Below are 27,564 nucleotides of genomic sequence, written 5' to 3' on the forward strand. Positions count from 1 at the left end.
CCAAGTCCTCGGCTACCTGGAAATTCTTGCGGTCATTGGAGGACGGGAGTGGCGCAGAACCCGGAGAAGACCACTGACGTCTCACCACATCCAGAAAGAGGGGAGGGGTAGAGATCGAAGTTACCGGCCTTGAAGGCTCCGCAAACATGGGATCCAAGGCCGCAGAGGAAGAAGAAGAAGAGGAGGCAGGCACAGGGTCAGCATTTGAAGACGACAAATGGGCAGTATTGACGGCTTTGAAAAGCAAGGATTTGAACAATGCCTGTGGAAAAAGTCCGGTGAAGGCCGGTTGGTCCGGTGGTAGATTGTCATCATCTGACAGACCAGAGTCACTGAAATCAGCCTCTGTCAGAACCGATGGATGGCTTGAATGTGAGCCAGTAGGGGAGTCAGGAGCCCGATCCGAATGAGCGCTCTCCTGGACTGCTCGTTCCAGAGAAACAGATATGACTGACCGAGACGAATCCGGCCCACCAGCAGCATGGAGCCCTTCAGCCAGAGATCGTTGAACTGCAGCCTCAATAAGCTGCTGAAGTTGCTCCGGACGAAGTTGGAGTTACAGCTGTGGTAGGAGGAATGTCAGGGGTCGTGAAGGCCGTTGACTCCTGGGCAACCGTTAGGCTCAAGGAATCATGCTGAGTTTGAGACTCAGCAAGCTGATGGTCGGGAGGACCTGCAGGTTCCGGGTGGGGCGGGGGAGGAGGAGGACCTGAATCCCATAAGTCGGTTGTTGAAATGACCACTGGGCAATCTTGAAGTGACAGCTGATCTGGGGTGACAGGGCGTGAAGCGCCCACAGGAGCCAAGGCCTCCCCGGTGATTGGAGCAGGAGCAGGTGTTGAAAGAAGATTAGCGCTAGCCCTGGCGCACAATTTAGTCAGGACCTTGTCCCTTCTTTTTTCGGCCTTAGAAGATCCAACGTGATGGCCATGAGACCTATGGCGAGAGTGCGCTGTATGCAAGGCCGGGGATGGCTCCTTGGAGGCCTCCCGGGCAAGCAGAGGGATAACAGATGAGGTGTCTGATTTACCCTGGCACTGGCCCTCCGGCTGTGCTTGGATTTTGCCACTGCTTTAGGCATCCAGGTGGCTAATAGACCTCAGTACAATCAAGTCCAGCAGCAGAGGTCAGGCAGTATGAATGGGAGCGTAAACTAACTCCACAAGTGCTAAGGGGAGCGCTAGACTCCACAAAATGGCCGATGCCAGATGTCAGCTCACAAAATGGCGGCTAATAAATGTCCCAGTCCAATGAGCAGCAACTGCAATAGAGGGGCCAAGGCTGCAGTAACAGAGCAAGGGGCTGTTTAAAGTCTGGAGCAATTTAATCCGAAGCAAGCCCCAGCACTGCCGGCTGGCACTGATGGAAGCATGGAGCTCCGCTAACAAGCGATTAGCAAGTGGCGATAACAAGTGCGCTGGCTCAACAAAAGGACGCTCAAAGGAGAGAAGACCAGTCCAGGCTGATGTAGCAGGAGCGCAGGGGCTAGCAGGCGAACAGTTGACAGCAGGAAAAAAAACCCCAAGCAGGCTCGTCAGGAATCAATTTAAACTGCGGCGCGAAAAGGGTGCTTCAAAATGGCCGCCGCCAACTCCGTGGCACGAAACTCCTCACCAATGAACCTCTCGGAAGCTGGAACAGACTCTGAGGGCACCGGACTAATAAAACGCCAAACGAGCCCTCCGGAATCAAAGAAAAACAATCCTGAAGTCTAAAGCTGCCCTCCACGAAGCAGGCAGGCTAGGGAAAGGTCAGCCCCGATCAGCAGAAGTAGCGAGGCAATCCGAAACACCAAATTCAAACATAACATTCACAGCGAAGTCAGACAGTCCAAAGTCAGCCAAAGGGATAAGGTAGAAGATGCAATCGTAGTCAAGAAATCCGAGTCAAAAAAGCCACAAATTCCAAACAGTAATAAGAAATATAAGCAGAAAGGCACAGAGCTAAGACCCACACGCCTGTCCAACTGAAGGACTAAGTCAAAAGCTGGACCTGCCCAGCAACAGGGGCGGACTTTAATATTATTGGCTGACTCAGTCCTTCAGCTGTTTGGGCGATCTACCCACACCGGCTGCTGTCTCCACCAACAATGGAGAAGAATACAAAATTTGTCTGTTTGCAACATTCATTCTGCCTAGCCTTCCTTGAAAGAGGATTGTTTTAAATGTAAAGTTTTCTTCCTTTCAGGTAAATGCCAGTCTTTCCATGCTTAGTATATCTTGATCATATTTGATGACACTGGGAACATTGAATCCATTCAGATGGGGCGTTGGTCTTACCTGACATGTTCCTTCTCCTTCTCGTTGAGGGGAGCCAGCATCCAGGAACTGTTTAAAAGTGCTTTTAAATAGTTAAATTCTCCATTGTAGTGGAGCCAGCAGGAATGGGTAGTCCTTGTCTGCTAGCCAATAGAACTGAGTCTGTCAAAGCTGTGAGGACACGCCTCCACCAATGGTCCCCAGCTTTTTGAAGGTATAGAGACAGACCCGACGTGCCGCGTTCAGAAGTGTAGGAACCTCCCCCCCCCGGACTGAAGACCAGCCAGTCACTAGGGTAGGGGTGGATGCTGGCTCCACTCAACGAGGCATGTCCTTGCAGCTTTGACAGACTCAGTCCTATTGGCTAGCAGATGAGGACTACCCATTCCTGGATGCTGGCTCCACTACAATGGAGAATTATAACTGTTTAAAAGCACTTTTAAATTGGCTATTTAACAAAGAACTGGCTGTTTTGTTTTTGTATGAAACATTAATTTTACAAGACTTGCATTAATGAAGCTAATCTTCATATTTACACAGGGTCATAACCAGCATTGTCATGCTGAGGCATTAAATTTATTTCAGGCATTATATACCTTCATTCAATCCTTTGCATACAAAAAGCATCTGTCTAGTCTCCAGTGGCTATGCATTAAGCTCTTGAAACTCAAGTTGTCTATTAACCCTTTTTTAAGGAAAAAAATCCTAAAAGCATGCTGTCACATAATTCAACACATTAATTAGCAAAAAGCCTGCATAATATTACATGAAGCACCACCACCTATCCTTTAAAAATGGCAGGTGTTGGTGGAACTTTCACCATTCTATTAATTAAACACTAAAAACAATTTTATACATCACAACCAGAATCTATTTTCCTTTGAAAGGAAAGAAAAACCTTGCAAACCTATATCTTGTCTAGCTAGGTAAAGAAATTGGTGCCAAATGATACCCTGAAAAAAAGACTATTTAGATATCATTTTAATTTAAAAGATGTTTGGCTAGAAGAAACTACTCCCTAACCAACTGTATTTTTTCTACATAGGCAGAAATTAATATAGACAATAATTTCTAAAAAAATAATTTTTACGTAGAATATGTTCTGAGCAACTCTTCCAATTGATCCATTATGACATCTGCACTATTAGTTTGGTTGATTGTAGTCAGCCAGATGTTTAGTCCGAATTTGGTATTTTTGTCCACCTATCATTTTTAGGACCTGGATAGACATGTTATTTAATAATATTAAAGGTATCTGTCCAAAGTTGGTCCAAGTAAAGTTGTTTTTTGCAATTGATTAATGGTATTCAAGAGATGCTCCAGATATTTTTGAATTGCACACAAGTTGCCTATTACTACTGATATTATTTTGCTTTCTTTTGCCACAATCATTTTACTTCTATTTGCAGGTCTTTTTATTTTGTGATTTTCTCCAGTTGCTTCTCTTCTATTCTGTCTCCAGATATTGCAATTTTTACTATCCAGATTTTTTGTCATTCTTATTGTTGTGTAGCAGATGCCTTTCTGCTTGAATTCTAAAGTCCAAGAGCACTTTAACTTCTTCATTTTGCATTATTTTATCTATTTTATGGCTTCACAAGTTCTGTCAGGCAGGCAAGTTGAATTTTTTTGCAGATATTCCAATGCACCATTGTTGCTTACTTTGTTTTGATGTTGTTTGTGGTCAGTCTGTGCAATCTACTTGTAGCAGCTAACTAGATGATCCACTATATCTTTAGCTTCTTTTCAGAGAAAGCATTTATACTCTGTTGTTATCTTTATTATTATCATCATGTTGGTCGCATAGTCAGCCATCTGTTTACATTGGATTCAGCATTTTTATCTATTGATTGAGTTATTTGCAAGGAGAGGCAGATGTTGCTAATTGTTATATGTTCATAACAATGTGAACTGTGTTTCCTAGTTTCTAAGTCAGCACATTAAACACTGCATCAAATATCAGAGCACATGATCCAAAGAAAAGTTATGATATTTCTGATTTTTAATAGCTGCATAGGTAACCACTGAAAAATGGATTAAAAAGGTACGTCAGCACTTCTTCTTTTTTTTGGAGGGAATTTTTTTTTTATTTTTAAACAAAACTTAAAACATAAAACAATTATCATCCATTACAATTACAGAAAGTGTATTGATCAATTACAAATCTTTTGTGCTTAATCCTCTATCCAACATTTTCTTATTTAACAGTTTATTACATTATTATTCTCATTTACCAATTATTTAACAGTAAATTGTTAATTTACTGTGGGGAAAAGGGAAAAAAAAAACCTTTATATGTTTTATTATCTTATCCATTTCATATTTCATATTTCATATTTCATTTCCATTCATTTTTGTCTAACCATTGATAAAATAAATCCCATATCAAATAATATTGTTTATCTTCTTGTTCCCTAATTTCAAATGTCAATTTACTCATTTCAGCACATTCCAAAATTTTCTTGATAACGTCGTCATCCGTGGGTATCTTCTCACCTTTCCAGTTTCTAGCAAATACAATTCTAGCCGCTGTTAAAACATTCACAATTAAATATCTCATTTCTCTATTGTATATTTCTGGTAAAATCCCCAATAAAAATATCTCTGGTTTAAAGTCAATATGTTTCTTTGTCATTTTTTCCAACCATTTGGTCAGTACTTCTTAAAATGTAGGTTAAATATTCTGTACAAATCTTTAAACTTAGACTTTGATATAGAGATCTTACAAATGTTTTTCTGTGGAGTTAAAATGTTCTTGAAATAGCCAGTAAAATAAAAGCATAAACAATGTTACATGTTGTTACCTAGTTTGATAATGAAAAGTCTTCAAACAATCAAGCTCAGAGAGCACCAAGGACTCCACAGTTCAACCCTGAGCTACCTATATTTTTTTTATTAAACAATGCCAAATTTTGGTAACCCTCTGTATCTTGAATGCATTTACTATCTTTACATACAGTATCATTACTGCATTTCTCATTCTGTATCACCTATACTGTGCCTAAACAGCACTTCATTTTTCTAGTACAGACATGTTTAAAATTCTATTAGATGACTATGATTTCATCTTGTACAATCTCTTCCCCAAGGTGTTTATGTGAAGCAGTTGGACATAAGGAACGTAACATCTGTATTTACTGCAAATCAGCAATCATCCTTTCTACATTTCTCCAACTAGGGATTTTCCTGCTTAGAATACTAGAGGCATTTTGTGCTTTTCTTGTTATCCCATAATTAACAACATTCATGAGCTATTGACATTATTGCCGTATTTCACATTATCTTTATTTTAACAAAATATGCATTAACATAAAATCAAACCTACCCTTCATAGGCAAACAGAAACACATACATATTGATAAACTAATTAAAATGTGTTCCTGTAATATAATCCTCTTCAATGGATTTCAAGAGAGAATAATTTCACAGGTCAATTTCCCTTTGTATTTCATGTCTTGTCCAGGAAAACAAGCAGGGCTTTGCAAGTGCTCAATAATCTGTCAGTCTCTTCAGGTTAAGCTTGTTCTATGTCACAGATGTGATAGTTGCTTTTTCCTTAAAAGAAATGTATTTTATTTGATTGAGAAGCAGTCTTGGAGATTTTGAGCAGAGACCACAGATGCTCCTAAAGTGCGCCTCAACAATACATAGATTATACAAATATATGATGTAATGGATTTCATTTTAATTCATCTCTCAATAATTCTGTATCATTTAAAATGCCACTATAAAGCATTTCTGTAAAGGAGGAGGATGAGGTAGAGGAAGGAAAAGAACAAGAAAATTGCTTGAATAAGTCATCATTATCCTCATTGGTTCCTTTCGTGCAAAGCACATAGGACAGCATGATTCATCCAATGAATCCTATCCATGACGATGTCTTTGGCATCTTCACATTTGATGTCCATTGTCGGTAAGTCACGATTTAACATCTGACACCAAGTTTTGCATGGTCTTCCCCGCTTCCACTTTCTTTCTGACAGTTCCCATCATACAGCATTTTGGGGGTATCAAGTGAGTAGCATTGGCCAATTGATAAAATATACTTAACAACTTAGATCCCTTGCGGATGTGCAGGGATTTGTGACTTATGACGTGTTTGACCTCTCCCTCAGGCTCAGCCTGGTCATTTCCTACAAATTCTGATTTTGTAATGGTGAGTTTAATATGTATTTTTTTTAATACTTGAAGGGAAAAAACTAAATCATTATTAATGCCTATTATTGCTTTCTAAACAAAAAGATGATACCTTCCAAAAGCAAACTGCAGACTTCTCAAGAAAGAATTAATTTCCAATGAATGGCATTTTAACCATCCAAACAACTGTTGGAAGACAAACTCTGCCACACGAAGTTCTTCCAAGAAATGCATGATTTGTTTGGCTGATAACATTCTTCTTCAGAAGGCAGAAAATAGAATCAGCTGTCCTTGACTTGATCCTAACCAGTAAAGAATCCTTCGGGTCATCCTTTGTCAATATTTACTTACCTAAAGAGCTAAACAAAATGACAACAGGCAGGCAAAAAAGAAGGGTGAGCAGGAGTGATTTCAGACTTCCTGTTGGCTGCCCCATTGCCTTTGCTTGTGGAAACTAGCTGGGAACATTGGAAACCATGATTATGTGAACAGAACTGATGTATTATACTGCAAAGGCCATATGTTTATGAGTACAACCAGTCTTAAGAAGTTTGAAATTTCAATTCCATGGAAGTAATGACTCCTGGATTTTGTATTCATTCTTCAAATTAATGCATTTGAGATATCTTGAGTCAGAAATTGTTGTTCTGTGATGTTCAATTTCAGCTAACTGAAGATTACAAACAGACAGGAGAGTTTTAGTAGCATGTAAATGAACACTGGGGAAAAGTGATCTGAATTTCTAGTATTCAGATGAAGGTACAGAAGAACTTGGCTGATGGCCTGATTGAACACTTGACTTTAAGAAATCCTGGAGAATTGATAAAGTGTCAGATTATTGTACCAATAATTGACAATTAAATGGATACACAGTTTACTCAAAAATTGTACTGATCAATGGTTATAAAATTTTTACTTATCAATGGTTCCTCATCATACTTGAAAAAGATATTAAGATACTACAAAATACACTGCTCAAAAAAGACATCCTAGATCTGAATGGATGAAATATTCGTAGTAAATACTTTGTTCATTACATAGTTGAATGTGCTGACAACAAAATCACACAACAATTATCAGACTGGGCCAGGAGGGCGGAGCTATTCAAATTTAAGCAGACTCGGTCCATGCTACATAGAGGAAGTCTTCCCCAATCTGACTGGCGTTTCTTTCCTTTGGAGAATTAAATTTATCAATCCATGGAGGTCTGGATTTGGAGTTATACTCAAAATTAAAGGGGAAAAAAACACTACAGGCTGATCCAACTTTGATGTAATGTCCTTAAAACAAGTCAAAATGAGGCTCAGTAGTGTGTGTGGCCTCCATGTGCCTGTATGACCACCCTACAATGCCTGGGCATGCTCCTGATGAGGTGGCAAATGGTCTCCTGAGGGATCTCCTCCCACACCTGGACTAAAGCATCCCCCAACTCCTGGACAGTCTGTGGTGTACCGTGGCATTGGTGGATGGGGCGAAACATGATGTCTCAGATGTGCTCAATTGGATTCAGGTCTGGGGAACGGGCGGGCCAGTCCATAGCATCAATGCCTTCATCTTGCAGGAACTGCTGACACACTCCAGCCACATGAGGTCTAGCACTGTCGTGCATTAGGAGGAACCCAGGGCCAACCGCATCAGCATATGGTCTCACAAGGGGTCTGAGGATCTCATCTCGGTACCTAATGGCAGTCAGGCTACCTCTGGCGAGCACATGGAGGACTGTGCGGCCCCCCCAAAGAAATGCCATCCCACACCATTACTGACCCACTGCCAAACCGGTCATACTGGAGGATGTTGCAGGCAGAACGTTCTCCACGGCATCTCCAGACCCTGTCACGTCTGTCACATGTGCTCAGTGTGAACCTGCTTTCATCTGTGAAGAGCACAGGGTGCCAGTGGTGAAGTTGCCAATCTTGGTGTTCTCTGGCAAATGCCAAATGTCCTGCACGGTGTTGGGCTGTAAGCACCCCCCCACCTGTGGACGTCGGTCCCTCATACCACCCTCATGGAGTCTGTTTCTGACCGTTTGAGCAGCCACATGCATATTTGTGGCCCGCTGGAGGTCATTTTGCAGGGCTCTGGCAGTGCTTCTCCTGTCCCTCCTTGCACAAAGGTGGAGGTAGCGGTCCTGATGCTGGGTTGTTGCCCTCCTATGGCCTCCTCCACGTCTCCTGATGTACTGGCCTGTCTCCTGGTAGCACCTCCATGCTCTGGACACTACGCTGACAGACACAGCAAACCTTCTTGCCACAGCTCGCATTGATGTGCCATCCTGGATGAGCTGCACTACCTGAGCCACTTGTGTGGGTTGTAGACTCCGTCTCATGCTACCACTAGAGTGACAGCACTGCCAGCATTAAAAAGTGACCGAGCCATCAGCCAGAAAGCATAGGAACTGAGAAGTGATCTGTGGTCACCACCTGCAGAACCACTCCTTTATTGGGGATGTCTTGCTAACTGCCTATGCTTTCCACCTGTTGTCTATTCCATTTGCACAATAGCATGTGAAATTGATCATCTATCAGTGTTGCTACCTAAGTGGACAGTTTGATTTCACAGAAGTGTGATTGACTTGGAGTTATATTGTGTTGTTTAAGTGTTCCCTTTATTTTTTTGAGCAGTGTATAAGAAAGACAAGTATTATTCTTTTTCATTTCAAAGTGCAGGAGACAGAGTAATGGATTTAAGTTATGGGTGTCCAACTTTTTGGCTTGCCTGGGGCGCACTGATTGAAGAGGAATTGTTTTGGTCCACATATCAAGAGCCAAGGTGGCACAGTGGTTAGAGTGCAGCACTGCAGGCTACTTCAGTGACTGCTAGCTGCAATTTGACAGTTCAAATCTCACCAGCTCAAGGTTGACTCAGCCTTCCATCTTCCAAGGTTGGTAAAATGAGGACCCAGATTGTTGGGGGCAATATGCTGACTCTGTAAACCGCTTAGAGAGGACTGTAAAAGCACTATGAAGCAGTATATAAGTCTAAGTGCTATTGCTATTGCTATATAAAATACATAATATAGCTAATGTGTATTAATATCGCTAAAATTCACATAATAATGTTAAAAGTTTACAACCTTGTGGGGCCACATAACTAGCTATCCAGGGTTGCATGTGGCCCATGGGCTGGACACATCTGATTATTCTATCTGCATAATAACACAACTACACTGTCTATTGAAAATTGAATTTCATCCCAGTAAAAATGGAGAACTGTAATCTTCAAGCTGCATAGTTTTTCAAAACCTAAAAATAGACCACTACTGTACTAGTTGCCAGACTTACACATTAAAATGGGCTCAGTGTATGTGCTGGGCTGATCCTTCAAAGGACTTTCTACAACCCAGAAACACAATGCCTTGCCGTTTCCCAGTTCAAGATTTTCTGACATATCATTTCCTTCCTCAGTTTAGGTCAGCTATCTATTGCCATGGCAACGAGAAACATTTCACATACCACAAGCACTATATCATATAAAACCCAGGCTGAAAGGAAATGCCACAATATACTTTAGAAAGCCACCTTAACTTAAAGGAGAGAAAAAAGAAGAAGAAAATATCCATATGCATTAGGCACTTAGAGTAAAATACTATTGTTTATGTACAATCTGCTTGCTAATGTATTATCTGCAAAAAAACAAAATGTGCTTTAATCTATCCAATACATGAGCTTTGCAAAACCAAAACTAAACAGTTGTTTTGCTTTACTTCCCACACAGGAGTCGTCTTATAAAGTCTTATTCATAAAACATTTACTTGCATTTCCTAACTACAACTAATCATGGAACAGTAAAAAGGAGAAAACTCATCTTTCTCTGTTGGCAAAACTGCCTAGAGATAGATTGAAATTTTTCACCCAAACTCCAAACGTAATTGATTCTTCACATCAGATCACCACCCAATGTCAACACCATGAGTTAGATCAGATCAGGAAAATGATTCCATAGAAAGACAAGAGCTATACTTTATTGAATTGGTTGTTAACAGAATCTTGTGCAAGTGTGATTGTGCTTTTCTTCCCTTTCCTCTTAATACCCCAGTGAGGTGGTCCAAGTTTCTTCTCAGCCTTCTTTACTTCTTGCACATTTCCCTCAAGATCATCTGTATGATTCTCTACATCAATGGTCACTGCATCTTAATTTTCTTTCGTGATTGGGTACTGATAAACATAAACTTCAGAAGTTGTTCTAACAGGAAAGTTTGGGCTTCTACTTTTTCTTAACATGCATAGTATCCATGTAAAATAAGTGTTCTCTCCCCTCCTCCCCCCCAACAAGGCAGTGTATTTTACATCCATCCATTTAAACAACAACATCATAATTCAATCTGACCACTGTGATACTCTTCATGCTTAATTAGCCATTTATTAGATTTTATCCTACCTTTATTACTTTATAAGTAACTCAAGGCGGCAAACATACATACTACTTCTTCCTGTTTTCCCCAGAACCACATCCCTGTGAGATGGGCTGGGCTGAGAGAGAATGATTAGTTCAAAGTCACTCAGCTAGCTTTCATACTAAAGTGGAACTCACAATCTCCTAGCTTGTAGGCCAGCACTTTAACCACTACACCAAACTGGTTCTCTTATTATTTTATTATATAATTACACACACACACTCACACAGACAGACAGACAGACAGACAGACAGGACTGAAGGAGGAACTAGAGTGGGTATGGAAAGTAAAGGCCAAAGTGGTTCTACTGATGGTAGGGGCATTCAGGTCTTTGACTCCTAAGCTGGGAGAATGTCTCCAACTCATGCCAAGAACACCGTCAAAAGTCCAGAAGAGTGCAATCCCAGGAACAACTAAGATATTACACAAAATCCTCAAACTTCCAGGCCTCTGGTGGAAGACCCAATACTGAAGAAAACACGTACCACTCACAGGGGTGAAAAGGCATTTCCTTTTTAAAACTTTTGTATATATTAATTTATTATATCTGAAAGTGTCACCTTGTTAACAAAGTGCATATATTATTTAGTGTATAACAAATAAACATCACAGTAGTCAGTAAATGAATTTTATCTTTATTTATCCAATTTATTGGCTACATCTTACCACAGGTTTACTCTATACAGGACTACAAACAAATCATTTTTGTTTACTTTGTTGTGATTGTGCTTAATCCTATTTGTCCAAAAATGTGAAATACTATAGTTTTAAACATGAAAAGTCAGGCAAAGGAGTTTACTTTAAATGGGAGAGGGGTGTCTCTGTAGTTTTCAAATGCTCATTAATGGCCAACCTTTACAACTTTAAGAAAGACTGGTCTATCACTACCGATCCATTTGAGAGATAAATTATTTTGAGAAAAACTTCTCCCCCCACAAATAAATACAGTAAGAATTTCATACTTCAACATTTTCCCCAACTATTGAGGCTTTTTATTGAGGCTCAGTTACATGAAATTTAAAAGAGACCAATATGACACCAAAACAGATTAGCAAATAAAATAAACAGAAATGGGAGAAATAGAAACCTATCAAATATAATAAACAAAAGATAACAATAAACAAAAATAATGGAATGAGTATAGCAAAAAGTATGCATAGGAGGAACATTTACATATCTTATATAAGATTATATTCATGATCCCCTTAGTAAAAGTTACAGTAGAAATAAAAATGTATTTTTTTCTGAAATAATAGTACTGTCAATAAGATCTGAACAAGCTGCTGCAGAGTGATTTTACTAGGAATATGAAGATTATATATGCAAGATAATAAAATAAATTATGAAAAAAATTAAGTGATTTCTACAAACATATTGGAAGAGAGATGTTTATAGAGATCATTAATAGATGTCCTTATATGCATGCCCATTGTGCCATTTCTTTTTTCTCTCCAATAAATATTCGGAAACAATAAAAGAAACATCATTATCAAAAACAAACAAAACATATCTAGTGTTCATCCTTGTGAAATATCGCTGTATTTGGTACAATAAGTTTATAAAACTGCATTATCAACTACAGCCATGTCAAAAAAGCAGAATGCTGATGATTTGTGACAGGAGACATTTCTAACTAAGATTTTTTTAAAAGTACAATATGTCTTTGTGCGAGAAAGAGCTGAAAAGTAATAAAAAAGCCAGTTTCTCTTCTGAATGTGCTGCCAAGCAAAATGATCTAGGAAAATACTTTCTATTCTTTTATTGAAGGAAATTACATTAAGAAAAATCCAGCACAAAAGATGTTTGGGCAGCAACCAGACTTCTTTATATTATGATGTGCATACCCAGATATAGTTATAGATATATATTGATTGGTCTACAAATTGACTTCTTGATAATGCTTCATATTTATGCAATTAAAAAAATATAATCTGTATTGCCTAGATGTGACTCTAAAAGGTTTACCATACATATTTGCAGAGATGCACAATTTATTGCAAGAATCATCGTAAGAAATATCCAGCTTGTAATGAAGTAGATTCCTAGCTTAAAATATTATTAGGTGAAACAATAAACTAGGCAACACTTTTGTTTGCCATTTGGAAGAAAAATTGGGATTAAATCAGCTATATGGTCTTCTAGGTGTTGCTGAAACACAATTTCTCCAACCACAACTGGCAAAAGGATTTGAAGGATTGCAATTCAAGACGAAGTGGAATATTATATTGCCCATTTCTAGGCTATAGGAACAAGGGGATCTAACTCAGTACAAAACAGTTGTCTTTTTCTTAACAAAAGACTGAATTCATTATGGCCACTTCAGAGATAGCAATAGCACTTAGACTTATATATTGCTTCATAGTGCTTTACAGCCCTACTTTTTACAAAAGTAGCATATTGCCCCCAGCAATCTGGCTCCTCATTTTACTGACCTCGGAAGGATAGAAGGTTGAGTCAATCTTGAGCCAATCAGGATCGAACTCCTGACAGTGGGCAGAGTAAGTCTGCAATAGTGCATTCTCACCACTCTGCCACCACAGCTCTTCCGTGATACAAGTGAAAATTCATTACAATTACTATTGAGATGCCAATTTTTACCATGAAAAGTAATTATTATTGTCATGTGACACATATGAATGTTGCTGCAAAACCTGTAAATGTTACAGAGTTTTCTTTCAATCAAGATTATTTCCAAGAGGACTGCTATCTCAATCATCTTTCACAGTGGAAAAAAAAGTAACTCATACCTCATGAAAATTTGTATTTTCTGGAATAGGTGAAATGTCTTTTCATTTCTGCTTTATATTTGAGAGCATTCAGACAATCACCACAGACCCTAAAGTTTACCTTGGGACAATTTTGCCATGTTTAGGTAAATCGGCTAAAATATTCTAAGTTGGATTCCTGTATTAGTTCAGTAACCTAAAACTTCATCTCTCAGTTCTGTTGGCCATAAAAAGCTTGTTAGCAAATAGGACAATTATGTAACACAACAGTAATCCATGGTTTAACACAGTAAGTATGCACAGAAAAGAGCTCACTTTGTTCTTTGTGCTATTCCATCATTGCCCTGAAGTGAAAAAGATGGATGTCTATTTAATTTCTGTTAATTTGGATTGTTGTTGCAATGTGTAACAGGGATTGCAGTTTCATTACAAACTTTAGATGATTGTAAACAAGTCAACCATGAAAGACTCCAGTGACTTATTTTTTTAAGCAATCGAGGGTTTTGTTTTTTGTTTTTTTGGGGGGGAGGGGTTGCTTTAATTTATATGCCGCCCTTCTCCGGAGACTCAGGGCGGCTTACAATGCGTTAAGCAATAGCCTTCATACTTCATACTTCATACAAAGTCAGCTTATTGCCCCCACAATCTGGGTCCTCATTTCACCTACCTTTGAAAGGATGGAAGGCTGAGTCAACCTTGAGCCTGGTGAGATTTGAACTTGCAGTAATTGCAAGCAGCAGATATTAATAACAGTGCTTTAGTCCACTGTACTACAGGCTCTTTTATTACAAGTTTATTTTAAACCACAAAGTCCCTGGTTTGCTTGTAACAATCAGCAGGATTTGGGTCAAGTGAAATTCTCAATACTGTACTGTTTTTACTTGGAATGTTCCAAGAAAGAATTGTGCACAGGTATACAACTCTTTATTGGCAAGTAAAGACTTTCACTTTTCCTATAATCTAGGCAGAATTTAAAACAGATGTGCAATCTTCATTACTGTCAATGACAATTAGGAAAAGCTTCCATTTGTAAATAAGCAATCTAATATCCTGCAATCAACAGTCCAGAATAATGCTCTATTAAATGGATATTTTGCTAACAAAGATGATGAATCTGGGGCTTTAAATTTAGTATCTAGCCATTCAATGACCTGAAATGTTAAGAAAAAATTCCTATGCATGAAAAGTGAATTGCAACATTTAGTACACTTAGTACATAGTATGTTAGTGTCATTTCCCAAGATTGCTCTGATCCATAAATAGGAAATAAACATACTCACTGGGTATGGCAGTCTATTGGGCCTATACAATACTTTCAATTGCTGCCTCCCTGAGATCTGTCATTATGCTTAAATCACACAATTTGCCATTCCAGCCCCCTTTGTGTACTGTTCTGCAGAATTTCTTGGAGTGATATACTGAAGGGGTGACTATGGCTTTCGTCTACATGGTCAGCTACTGTTATCCCTTCACAAAGTATCACCCTAATACTATATTAAAATGATGTTTATATGGAGAACCAGAGGACTACCTCCCTTTTCATTGGCAAGTATTTTTGTGCCATCCTGTACCAGTCAAATAAGCACACTTAGGTGATTATGAGTAGCATTAAGTATTTATTCAGTTAACCAGCAGCAGATACAAATGTAGGAAATGAATGCTATACTTTACAGCTAAGTGCAAGGTAAAAGCTATACAAATTCCAAGAAATAATGCAGAGTCGTGATTTTTTCCTCAGACAGCATTTGATCACTGTTTGCTTCGCTGGATAAAACTTATCACAGTATTTACTGTCAGAGATAGACTTTGTACCATTGTGGACAGGGTCATTACTATCCACATTGTTTTTACTACGTAAACTTGGCAATTTCTGTAGTTGAAACACAGCTGGAAGGCACCAATGGGGAAAATTGATCCACAAAGACTGGCATCAGATCACTAACCTATTTTGGCAGTCAGGGTTGATTTTTTTCTAGCAACTGGCTGGTGATTTTAGTCTAATTGTTATTTTCTCTTGGTAGATACAATGCTATTCTTGCCTTTCTATTATGTTTTAATATTTCCACATTCAAGATCATAGCATACCCAGAAAGGCAAAAGGGGACGTTACATAAATATGTTTTATATCGTTTTTATATCACTCATATTTTTAAAAAGGTTTAGCTGACAATCCTTTATAGATTTTCTTTCTACTGGCTTTCCTAAAAATCCTCTTTAGATCAATACTACACAATTTAGAGAATATATTTTTAACTTGTATTTTGCAGCAAAGAAATATCAGGAGGTAATTCCACATGAACACTGAATCTGTTTTTAGCCTTGCTGTAACTTCTCTGCCATTCACTACAAACATACACACATAATCATACTATCATATTATGGCATTGCTCTCCTTTCAGCAGAGAGCAACCCAAGCTCCAAGTATTTTAGTAACGCTGAATAAATGTAATGGTCTATTTCATTTCCCACTGTTGTGCAAGTCTCTTTGACAATGACATAGCTCAATAATGCAGCCAAGTCATTAAAATTTAATTTGGAAAGACGGGTGGAGGGAAAAGAGACAAAAAGTATTTGGGTTGGGGGGGAGACACAAAATTCACTCTAATTAGTAAGTGAAGCTGAACTCAGGGGTAAATACAAACAGGCAAATCATACATTACTAGAATGGGGTTGACTTTTGTGACAGATGTTGTAATTAAATTTAAAAGGTTTCAAAGCTACTCTTCATGTCCAGCTCAAACATTAATTGTTAGGCTGTATTTAATTATTAGATAAGCATCCAGCCTTCGATGCCATAATAATCCTAATGTACTCATCATTACATAAAATGCACAGCAGAATCTATCAGTCTTGCTCTTATTTGAAAGAATTCAGCAAATCCAGTAAATGAAATTCTGCTGCTTTTCTAATAGAAGGGAAACCCTTTTCAGATTGCTGGTATGTTAAGAGAAGGGTTGATATGCCAAACCTAGCCAGGATTCCTTTTCAAATAAACCAAGCTGCAAAAAATCAAAAACTAGAGACACTTGGCTTTACTTTGATAGTTATAGCAGTAATCTAAATGACAGCAACAAATAATTATGGGCAATAAGTTTATTATTACATTTACAGATTTAATGTGTAAGCTACATCTCTTAAATTGGCTCCTACTATAGACTTACAATATATTTGATTTAAAACTTTAATTTCCATAAAAAATCCGTGTTATATTCCTGCAAATTATTTAATTTGATTTATTTAATGTTGGAGTAAAACAACTAAGAAAGCATGCATAAAACCATTTTTCTCCCCACACTCCCATCTAAGAACACATGGAATGAAAGTCTAAACTCCCTCCCTGGCTGAGAATTATTTTTTCTGAATTTGTGACAAACTTGTATGTCTAGAAGATTGTCCAGCTGACTTATTGATGCTGTGAGATGATGACCTGGTAGAGCCTTGATAGTACAAGGGTTTAGTGCACCCTGTTATTAACACAGCTGCCTGCAATTTCTGCTGGTTCGAATCTCTCCAAGGCTCAAGGTTGACTCAGCCTTCCATCCTTTCTAAGGTAGGTGAAATGAGGACCCAGTTTGTGGGGGCAATAAGCTGACTTTGTATAAAATATACAAAAGAATGAAGGCTATTGCTTAAAGCATTGTAAGCCGCCCTGAGTCTCCGGAGAAGGGCGGCATATAAATCAAATTAAAAAAAAAAAAAACAAACAAACCTCATCCCCACTGTAAAACATGGCGGAGGGAGCATCATGGTTTGGGGCTGCTTTGCTGCCTCAGGGCCTGGACGGATTGTTGTCATTGATGGGAAAATGAATTCCAGAGTTTATCAAGACATCTTGCAGGAAAACGTATGACCATCTGTCCGCCAACTGAAGCTCCGCAGAGGATGGGTGATGCAACAGGACAATGACCCAAAGCATACAAGTAATTCAACAAAAAAAATGGCTTCAACAGCACAGAATACGCCTTCTGGAGTGGCCCAGTCAGAGTCCTGACCTCAACCCGATTGAAATGCTGTGGCATGACCTTAAGAGAGCGATTCACACCAGACATCCCAAGAATATTGCTACACTGAAACAGTTTTGTGAAGAGGAGTGGTCCAAAATTACTCGAGATCGTTGTGCAGATCTGATCTGCAACTACAGGAAACGTTTGGTTGAGGTTATTGCTGCCAAAGGAGGGTAAGTCCAAAGGTTCACATACTTTTTCCTCCCTGCACTGTGAATGTTTACATGTTATGTTCAATTAAACCATGGCAACATCTAATGTTTGTGTAGTATTATTTTAACTAGACTGTGTTTTTCTATTGTTGTGACTTAGATGAAATTCAGAGCACATTTTATGACCAATTCATGCAAAACTCCACGTAATCCCAAGGGGTTCACATACTTTTTCTTGCAACTGTAGAAGTGTTTAGGGGTATTATGTGGTTGACTGGGATTGAAATAATGAAATAATGATGTTCTTTTAGATCTCAAGCAGCATTTGGTACTATCAACCAGAGTTTCTTATTGGCTGCCTGCAACAGTGTGGATGGGATGCGTTGTTGTGCAGTAGTTCTACCCCTTCCTAAATTGGCAGATTCAGCTTCTGTACTTTTGAGAGGAGTGACAACAAACTAATAGTTGCTCCAATATGGGGGTCCTCATGGCTCATTCCCCTCTCCTATGCTATTTAATATAAACATGAAACTGCTAGTAGATGTCAACTATCTGTTTGAATGAACTATGATGATGATAACTCAGTTATCATAGCTACAACGCAAGATCGGTATGCTGTGGGAGCTGTGACCTAGTCTCTGGAGATGTGAGGATTTAGAAGGGTTAAAAAAAGATCAGATTAAACCCTTGCAATGTATAGTTACTGTTTGTCCGTGATACATTTGATCAATCACAGCTCCAGTTTTAGCTCTAGATGGAGTTCTATTTCCTTTAAAAGAATAGGTCTAGACTTGGGAGTGGCTTAGAGCTCTTGGCAGAAGGAAGTGAAAGCTATGTATGGAAGCTATTCAGAACCTGGCTTGTTCTGCACTGTACTTGGGTGTCTGTAATTATTTAGGTCATTATCACTCCTTGTCTTTTTAAAAAAATAATTCATATTTTGCTTATAGTCATTTAGTTGTTTGTAAGCCTCCTCAAGTGGTTGAAAATGGAAATAAAAACTTCTGCTATTTCCCTAACTATATTCATTTTTAAAGGGAAAGATAGAAAACAACAAGAAATGATAGATAGTTAGACAGACAGATTTGCATACAATCATCACAAGAATAACAATGCTGTCAAGACTGGTACTCTGATACTGAAAGTGATTGTTTGTTTTGTAATGTTCACACAGACTTCTAGCTCACTATTATATTTTATAAAAATAGCAAGCTTCAACATGTTATACATATTGCATGACGTTTAAATCAAAGGGGTCATAGAAATGAAAAGGGGGTCGTAGAAATGAGAAAGAGAAACAAAGGCTCAACAAGGCAGTGACCTTAAAACAACAAAAGAACAAAATCTACCTCCAAAAGCTTAGATTAAGAATTTTATCACATTGCATCCTTTTTACTTTATGACAACAAATTCAGCATTTGTATACTGCCAATCCATAGCTTGATTCTTTCTAGGAAGATAACTAATCATCTAGCCAGACTATATCAACCTTAATTTGTAAAAAGAAGAGCATAGAGAACAAGCTACCAAGAGGCAAAAATAGCTTATTTTCCAACAGAGCAAGTGCTAAAGCATTCATTAGAAAACTTCTCTCTGTGGGATTTTAGCCACTTCAGTTTCCAAGATTTATCACATTACCAATGTATACCAAGTTACTTCTTCCCCTCAGCATCCCCTGGGCATTTGTAATTTTGAGAGACGGTTGTAGATCTGTTACAAAATTCTTGGCATTCTGATTAGAGCCTAATTCCAGGATTTTGGGGAAGAAGCCAAACAAATAAAACTAATATAAAAACAAATGTAGAATTGTAGTAAAGGTTATGTTTCCAAAGAGAATCATGGGGTAACTGTATTTCATTTAAAATAAAAATTCCAATCACTGACTCTATTTTCATTTTGGAAATCTCATTGTACTACAAGATTTAGCTGTCTAAAGTTCATATGATAGTGTGTAGCCATAAGACCAAGTTTATAAAATACCCACCTCTGTAGAGTTGCTGCAAGGCAATTCTCTATTTGAAGGTGACTTCTATATAAAAGATTGTCAAACTGAAGTTAGTTTAAAGAAAAAAGAGAGAGCAAAATCTTAATATATTCATTTAGAAGTCCAAGAAGGCAAACTATACACTTGGCCATAATCTTCTCCGTTGTGATGAAATGTATAGCATTTCTAATTAAATAACAGTGATAAATTCTGTATGTATATGTAAACATTATGCAAACTTTCACCCTCTTTTTGAATGATTCCTTTCTCTGTTTCAAATGATGCATAACTAGCCAAAGCTTATGTAATATGTCACTGTTGATTAAAGGAGTGTAATTTATTATTTAGTATTATCTAAATTATATATTTTTCCCATCACAGAAATCAAAGTGTTGCACGTTTGCCAGGTAGTCTCCCATCTAAACACCAATCAGTAGTATATCTGTTAATCTTCATCAAACTATATGTACTTTTGTCCTTCGAGTCAAGCACTGTAAGAGAGAGACTGGAAGAGGCAGGGGGAGGAGTTAAACAAGGAATAGGTTTAGAGTCTCTATGCAGTCACAAAAGGACAAATTGCCCTTGAATGCTATTGAAACTTATTTAACTTTATCAAGGTACGAACCGTTAATTGAGAATATTCCTGTGCACAGGCTTGAGCAATAAATCAGTGTTTGGACCTGGTTCTTTTCGCTTGACAGGCATAGGGAATTTAATATCAAAATATAATAATATTTCCCCTCCACCCAAATCTCAGAAGCCTGGATATTGTCTTTCTGACAAAGGGAAAATAGTGAGATATCCCATTAAGAAATTGCGTATTATCACTGTAAAAGAAATCATTTTTATTCTATCCAATTTGTTATAACAGCCATGGCTGGAAGTTGAGTCATGGCAACTGGACTTTTTTTTCTTTTTGTTTGAAATGTTTTGCTGCTTAGCTTTTTCAGTCTACTTGGATAAGTAGCGAAACATTTCACACCAAAAAAGAAAAGAAGTCCAGTTGCCATGGCTCAACATCCAGACAAGTCTACTGGAAAGATTGAGAATCTTCATCAATCTATAACACCTGTATTTCTCCAATACAGGTAGTCCTCGTTTAACAATCACAATTGGGACTGGCAATTCCATCACTAAGTAATACAGTCTCTCCCCTCTTTCCTTTTCTTCCTGGAAACTTTAGTCCTCTCAAGTGTCAAATTTCTAAAATCATAACATCTCAAATCTCTCGTTGAGGTTCCAACTAACGAACCCAAGCAAATCAGAACCCCGAGGCCAGACAGTTCCTCAAAGAACTTCTTTATTGGGTAAATCATATTGGCACACTTGGTTGAAAACCAACTCTGAATCTTTCCCGTGGCTTCAGTATAATTAAAACCAGTAATCACCCCTTCCACCTAGTGTCACTGGTCACGTTGGCTAATTAGATTAATTGGCGGGCTCCTCAGGCATCCTTTTCCTTTTTTCTCCATTCCCTAGGAGATGACCTTGATTCTCATGAGAAAGTTCAATGTTGTGTCTAGTAATGCATTCCAACCTCCTCCCCTCTCCCATATAGTGTGGCAACGATGAATGAGGAAAATGGTCTCTACCAGGTTCAATTCCGTGTTGACATCTCTATTATGACTTAGGATATGCAAAAAAATTTAATTCCCATGAAAGGTTATTTATATAATTATTTCCAAACATTGTTTAGAATTCTTTTATTAAGAAATTACTATTCTAAAATATACAAATGCAAAATAATACTTCATTTAATGAAAAACTATCACAAGTTCAATTTATACTAATTGGTTTGATAGTTCTAGTATGTGAGCAAATGTAGATAAATGAGAAGACAGAAAAGAATCCTTACCCAGGAGGAAATGCTTTGGGGGCTGTTGGGGTTCAGGGCCTCACTAAAAATATTTAACAGATCTGATTCATTATAAAGGAAATAGGACGCTGGTAAATTTCCAACAAATTATCCATCTTACTTGATTGATAGAAGATTGATATCTTACATTCTTGTCCAAGGTTTCAAATATAGGTGTAACATATATGAACTTTAAAAAAAATATCAATGAATATTCAATACAATGCTACATTGTTTCCTTAAATGTAATACAAATAAAATATAGAATATTCTGATACTGTAACTTAGATCAAATGTACCAAATCGTATTATTATATGATGTTACAGTTATTTGTGTCATGCACAGGTTTAGGATGAGGAATGTCAGATTTTTCAACTTGCAACTTGATATATGAAGGGAAGCCTAAATATCCCCAGACCAATGTTTTTATATGTCTAATTTGTCTGGCTCTCCAAGTACAATGGCAAGATTTGCAAGCAATGTTAAACCATAATTAAACATTATGCACATAAATGTTCAACTCTTGAACTTTCCTGTCCCTCCTTTTTTGGAACAGCAACAAAGAATAACCTATAATTTCAACTAACAGCATTTTGATTTTTCAAAAGTGGAAGCCACAGCTGGTGTTAACGATTTACCAAAACAAGAGAAAGTTAACTCAAAAAAGCTTCAACCATAGTGAAGTTAACATAAAAATCAAATTCAATCTGAATTTTGTCTGAAAAATTGGCCCAAACAAGCTCTCATGGCTTAGAAAAATGTGAGAGAGTAGCCTCTTTGGTTCTCAACTCCTTAATGGGTGCAACTGCAGAGAACCACTTTGGTCCAGTGGTTAAGGTGCCAGGATGGAAACAGGGAGACCATGAGTTCTAGTCCTGCCTTAGGCATGAAAGTTAGCTGGGTGACTTTGGGCCAGTTATTCTCAGTTCAACCTACTTCACAGAATTGTTATTGTAGGAAAAGCAGGAGGAGAAAGAATGTAGCGTATGCTACCTTTAGTTATTTACAATATTAATAAAGGTGGGATAGAAGTAAATAAATAAACTGCAGAAGGCAGTACAATCCAAAACATTATGGAAAATTATAGTCACAACACTGCACTTGGAATGCACAGCTAAAGAAAAATGTAGCCACTCCAATGAAAACAAAGACACACATGAGAAATAAAGGGGATCCTCTGATTAGGAGCCTGTGTTTTCTGGACTGCTGACAGCAACAGGCTTCTATGATTTTTAATGTTCTACATTTGTTAATTTTAATTGATTGAGTTAGTTATATATTTTTAGTAGTTTAGTAGTTGGGCCAGTTTACTTACTCTTTTTATGGTAAAATGGTTACATGTTGGGCATTCCACTGTTCCCTTAAAATTAAAGCTGACTAGCTTTTGTGTTTACTTTCTATTTTTGTATATTTTAATTCGACTGATATTCTTTTATTTCTGTTTTGCATTTAGTTTCTAAGTGTATCAACAATAACACCCCCATATTAAAAAGAATTGTTTTGATAAATTAGCTTAACAAAGCATAAACCATTGTATGGGTATGGGCTGGGTAAAAATACCACATTCAGTTTCTACAAAATATATCTTTGTTTTTCCATGATTTAACTATATCATTTTTGTTAGCTGTTTCATGTCTCCTTTAGATTACTACATCCTAGAGGATGGGCATAAGGAGAATGAGGGAACACTGTCATCAGCAAAACTTATTTTTCAAGATACACTTCAGGAAAGCAAGAGGGTGGGTTTTTTTTTTTTTTGCTAAACATTATAAACTCAGTTTACTAAGCCCAAACACACCCAGCCTAACATTCATAGTGTACTCTGACCTACCATGAGGTACTATACCACTCCCATCAGTTGTCAAGGCTAAGTAAACAAATGGTAAACTTTGTCCTGACGAATTTTAACAGGGAATTAGCCTTTCATTTGATACACAAACAAAACTAGCTAAATTTCTGAAACACACTAAAAATATTTCTCCCATATTCAAAGTAACAGTATCAATTTGATAAGTGGATACTAATTTTCAAATGCTGAAAATTCAATAAATGCCAGCAATACAGGCTGCCTTAATACGTTTTCCTGGTTTGCAGCATGAAAAGAGACAGAGTCTCCGTTTTATGGCAGTCTACTCTTTTGTCTTACCTTTCACGCGAGAGCTGTGCTGCTGCTATAAACCACCCTGTCTTATAACACTCGTTTTTCACCTTTGCTCCGTAGGGTTAATATGGATTGAAAAGAGACACTTACAGCATTGCTGGAGGAAGACAGAGTAACCGAGCTATAGACTAGAACCCATATTAGGACTTACCTTGTGGCAATAAGGGTATAAAACTGTACTTATTTTTCTTCCCTTATTGCATCTGCTATAGGATTTGCTTCACTTGGTGAAAATACTGGTCTAAAACCCAGGAGATTGTTTCAGTTCTCTCTTAGGAATGAAACCCCCTGTCAACCCTGAAGCTGACCTGACCTGTTTGCTATGGGTGTATTATTTGGAACCCTGATACCCACTTTGGCTTGGAGTTGGACTCTGACTTGGCAGACCCTTTTAGAAGTGACTGAGACACTTGTGAGCCTTGTTATCTGGAAGGAGTTTGAGCCAATTGATCCTGAGGAAATGAGCTTGGCCTCTGTTTCTGGACCATGCTGCTCTTGGATTGTTTTAAGGTCTCCCAAGAGGTAGCCAGTGGTTGGGTCCAAGCAATGGTTAATGCCTCTTTGAGGGAGGGGATGGTATTGCCTGACTTGAAGTAGGCAGTGATATGTCTTCTTCTTAAGATGCCATCTTTGGATCTAAACTATTAGAGAACTTTTGTCTAGTCTACAACCTCCCCTTTTTGAAGGTTATTGAGATAGTGGTTGGTGCTCAGCTTCAGGGGACCCTGAATGAAGTGGATTATCTGGACCCTTCTCACTTTGGGTTCAGGTGAGGGTAGAGTACTGAGATGGCATAGGTTGCACATGTGGATGACATCTGGAGGGCTCAGGACAAGTGTGATGGAACCATCCTGGCTCTCCCAGATCTCCCAGTGGCTTCTGATACCATCAACTATGATATCCTTCTGGACCATTTACAGAGTTTGGGAGTAACATACATTGTTCTGAATCTCACCTCCTTTCTCTGGATATGGTTCCAATTGGTGTCTGTTGGGGGGCGGAGTTCTAGGATCTACAGTGTGGGGTGCCTCTTGGCTTAGACCTCTCATCTCTCCCTTTGACATATACATGAAACTGATGGTCATTCGACCCACAGATATGTATACTGATGATATGCAGCTATAAATCTCCATGTCCTGCTAGGCAGAAGATGATGTTGTAGTGTTGACTGAGTGCCTGGAGACTGTAAGCAAGGGGAATGAGAAGAACTAATCAGAAAACCCCGATTGGACTTATTATTTGGACATGTCTTATTTTCGGGGAAACACAGTAGGTTTACCCAAGTAATGTGTTGCATGAGCTGCATGCGCAGTTTCTTTCCAGGTGTAATTCAAGGCATTGGTTATCACCTTTAAAGCCTAACATTGTATAGGACCAGGATATCTGCATGACCACCTCTCTCTGAGAGTATCTGCCTGTCCCACCAGATCAGATAGGGGAAGGCATGCTCCAGATCCTTTTCCTAAACTGTTACCATCTAGTGGAATCTCAGAAGTGCACATTTTCTGTGGTTGTCCCTACCTTATGGAACACTATTCCCCCCACAATGATCAGGTAGGCCCCCACACTTTCAGTCTTCTACAAGGTCATAAGGAAGTGCCTTTTTATCCAAATACTGGAGTAAAGTGAGGATATTTTGGGCTGGTTGTTGGAGCATCTCTAGGAGATGATTGAGGTGATGGGGATTGGTGGTGTTTTTATGATTTTTGTAGTTTGGGGTTGCATTGTGAGCTGCCCAGAATTGTGTTTTAAGATGGGCAGCCATATAGATCAATATAAAAACTAGGGGAAGAGCAAAGCTGTGAAATGAGCTATGCTAAAGGCCACCACCATAAATTTACTCGTTCATCAGCCACTTCTAACTTTTCATGACCCAACGGGCAATAATTTAACTAGAACTGCCTTTAGTAATTGCTTCTTTGCATTCTCAAGCTCAAGCTCATGCTTACATTATCAAGGACAGTACCTAGCTACCTTGTTCTCTGTCAGCTTCTTTTTTAAATTTTCTTTGATTTTTCCAACCATCGGAGTCTTTTTCATTTTCCTTTGCATTATCTGTCCAAAATATTAAAACTTTATTATTAGGATCTGCAATGAGCAGTCTTGTTTCACTTTCACCTAGTTTGAGTGACTTGTTCTTATAGGCAAAGGAATTCTCAATTATCTCTAGCACCCCATTTTAGGGGCACCAATTTCACCTTTCATTCAGTTTTTCTGAATATCCAGCTTTCATTTTGATAAATTAGAACTGAAGAAAAACCATGATGGCATCACCAGCTGATGTTTCTCCTAACAATTTCAATTTCAATTTCTATTTTTTATAGTTCAGCATTTCTCCTGAAATAATCTGCATATAAGTCTCATAGTAAAAAAAAAAAAAAAAACTTTCAGACTACAAACAGGCAGATACACACCTCCTCCCAATTACCTTGGTACAATCTTTTTCCAATTTTCAACTAGTTAATTGTTCCAAATTCTATTCTAGCTGTTGCATTTTGACTCCATATAAATTCAGAATGTCCGATATACCTGGATATTCAGGCAATCCATTGTACCTATGTTTTTAAGGAGTCTCCATGGTTTATTGTTTTCTACAGTTAAAAGACTTAATATATTTAATAAAGCAAAAATAGAATTTTTTTTAACACCTTAGTCTTTTCTACAAACTATCAGATTTTAGCAATTTGGTCTTAGGATTCTTTGTCTTGTCTGAATCTAGCTTTTATAACAGGAAGTTCTCATCGCTTGTATTGTTGAAGACACAATTTCAAAATCTTGAGCATTTTGTTAATGTACCATGTTTGATTAAAAAAACCCAGCTTGTGTTCTATTTAGCAAATGACATTATGACAACACTAAAATATTACACTCCAGAAATTAAAAGTATCCAGTTACACAGAAAAGTTAGCATTATTTGGGTTGAAATCATTCAAAGATTACTAGGACTGTACAGTTTTGTGTACAATTTATTTCTCCTTGAGCATGTTTGCACAATTAATAATTCATTATCAACAAATTAAAGCACTCTACATCTGCTATAAAAACAGGAGTGAAAGGTATTTCTATGAGTTGGATGGGAGAGGGAGGGAGTAGCTAAAAGGAACCAATTATACTCCCAAAGAATTTTGTTGAAAAGTTTCAATTAAACATGAGAATTATAGAACCAAAGGTTTTAAGTTACACTGTAACCAAGAACATTTATTATTACTTTCACATATAATAATTGCACAAGGTCATAAAAAGCTAATTGCGTATACAGTGGAGTTTCTACAATTAAAATAGTGAAGCTATAGATTATTTGGAGCAGTCAAAACCAATTTAAAAGGAACCAGTCGAATAAACATTTTGTGATGTTGATGGTTATGATGACAATGTGTTACAACCTGTTTGTTAATTAAAATCCTCATGTTTGATGGCAGCTATGTAATCAACATGGAAACTTCATTACATTATCTTTATATTTTAGCTTTTTCTCTTGTTTTCATCTATGAGTTCTTTCCATGTTGTTCTATATTCACAGAAGCCTATGTTCTAGATGAAAAACATGAATGATAATGCAAGGACACATGAACAATACACACATAAATCATAATCTTATCCAGACCTCCTCTGGGTAAAATTAATATATTCCCAAATAAGCATGTAGAGGATTGCAGTCTTAGTAAATCTGAAAAGTTTGAAGTATAAGATGTCTTTCTCTGCCAGGACCTAGATATTAGAATTATTAATATCTCTTCAAGTAGTAACAGTATGTTTTCATTATATGTTAACAATAATAATTATTGAAATAGTTGGTGTCTTTTATTCCTGTTCTGAGCACAATTTAGGTAAGTGGTAGATTAGATACCAATTTTCAGTTTGATGTCCATTCAGTCATCTAATATGGTTCTTAT

At 37.8% G+C, this 27,564-nt stretch overlaps 1 protein-coding gene across 3 annotated transcripts in view; it reads right to left on the reverse strand.

Annotated features, from left to right (window-relative positions):
- FOXN3 (forkhead box N3) overlaps positions 1–27,564 on the reverse strand; it is a 185,831-nt gene that overhangs the window by 55,136 nt on the left and 103,131 nt on the right. The window lies entirely within an intron of this gene.

The sequence above is a fragment of the Pituophis catenifer genome, unplaced genomic scaffold (assembly GCF_029215685.1).
Source record: "Pituophis catenifer annectens isolate HBS135680 unplaced genomic scaffold, rPitCat1.0.hap2 SCAF_1, whole genome shotgun sequence".
In the NCBI taxonomy this organism is placed as follows: domain Eukaryota; kingdom Metazoa; phylum Chordata; class Lepidosauria; order Squamata; family Colubridae; genus Pituophis; species Pituophis catenifer.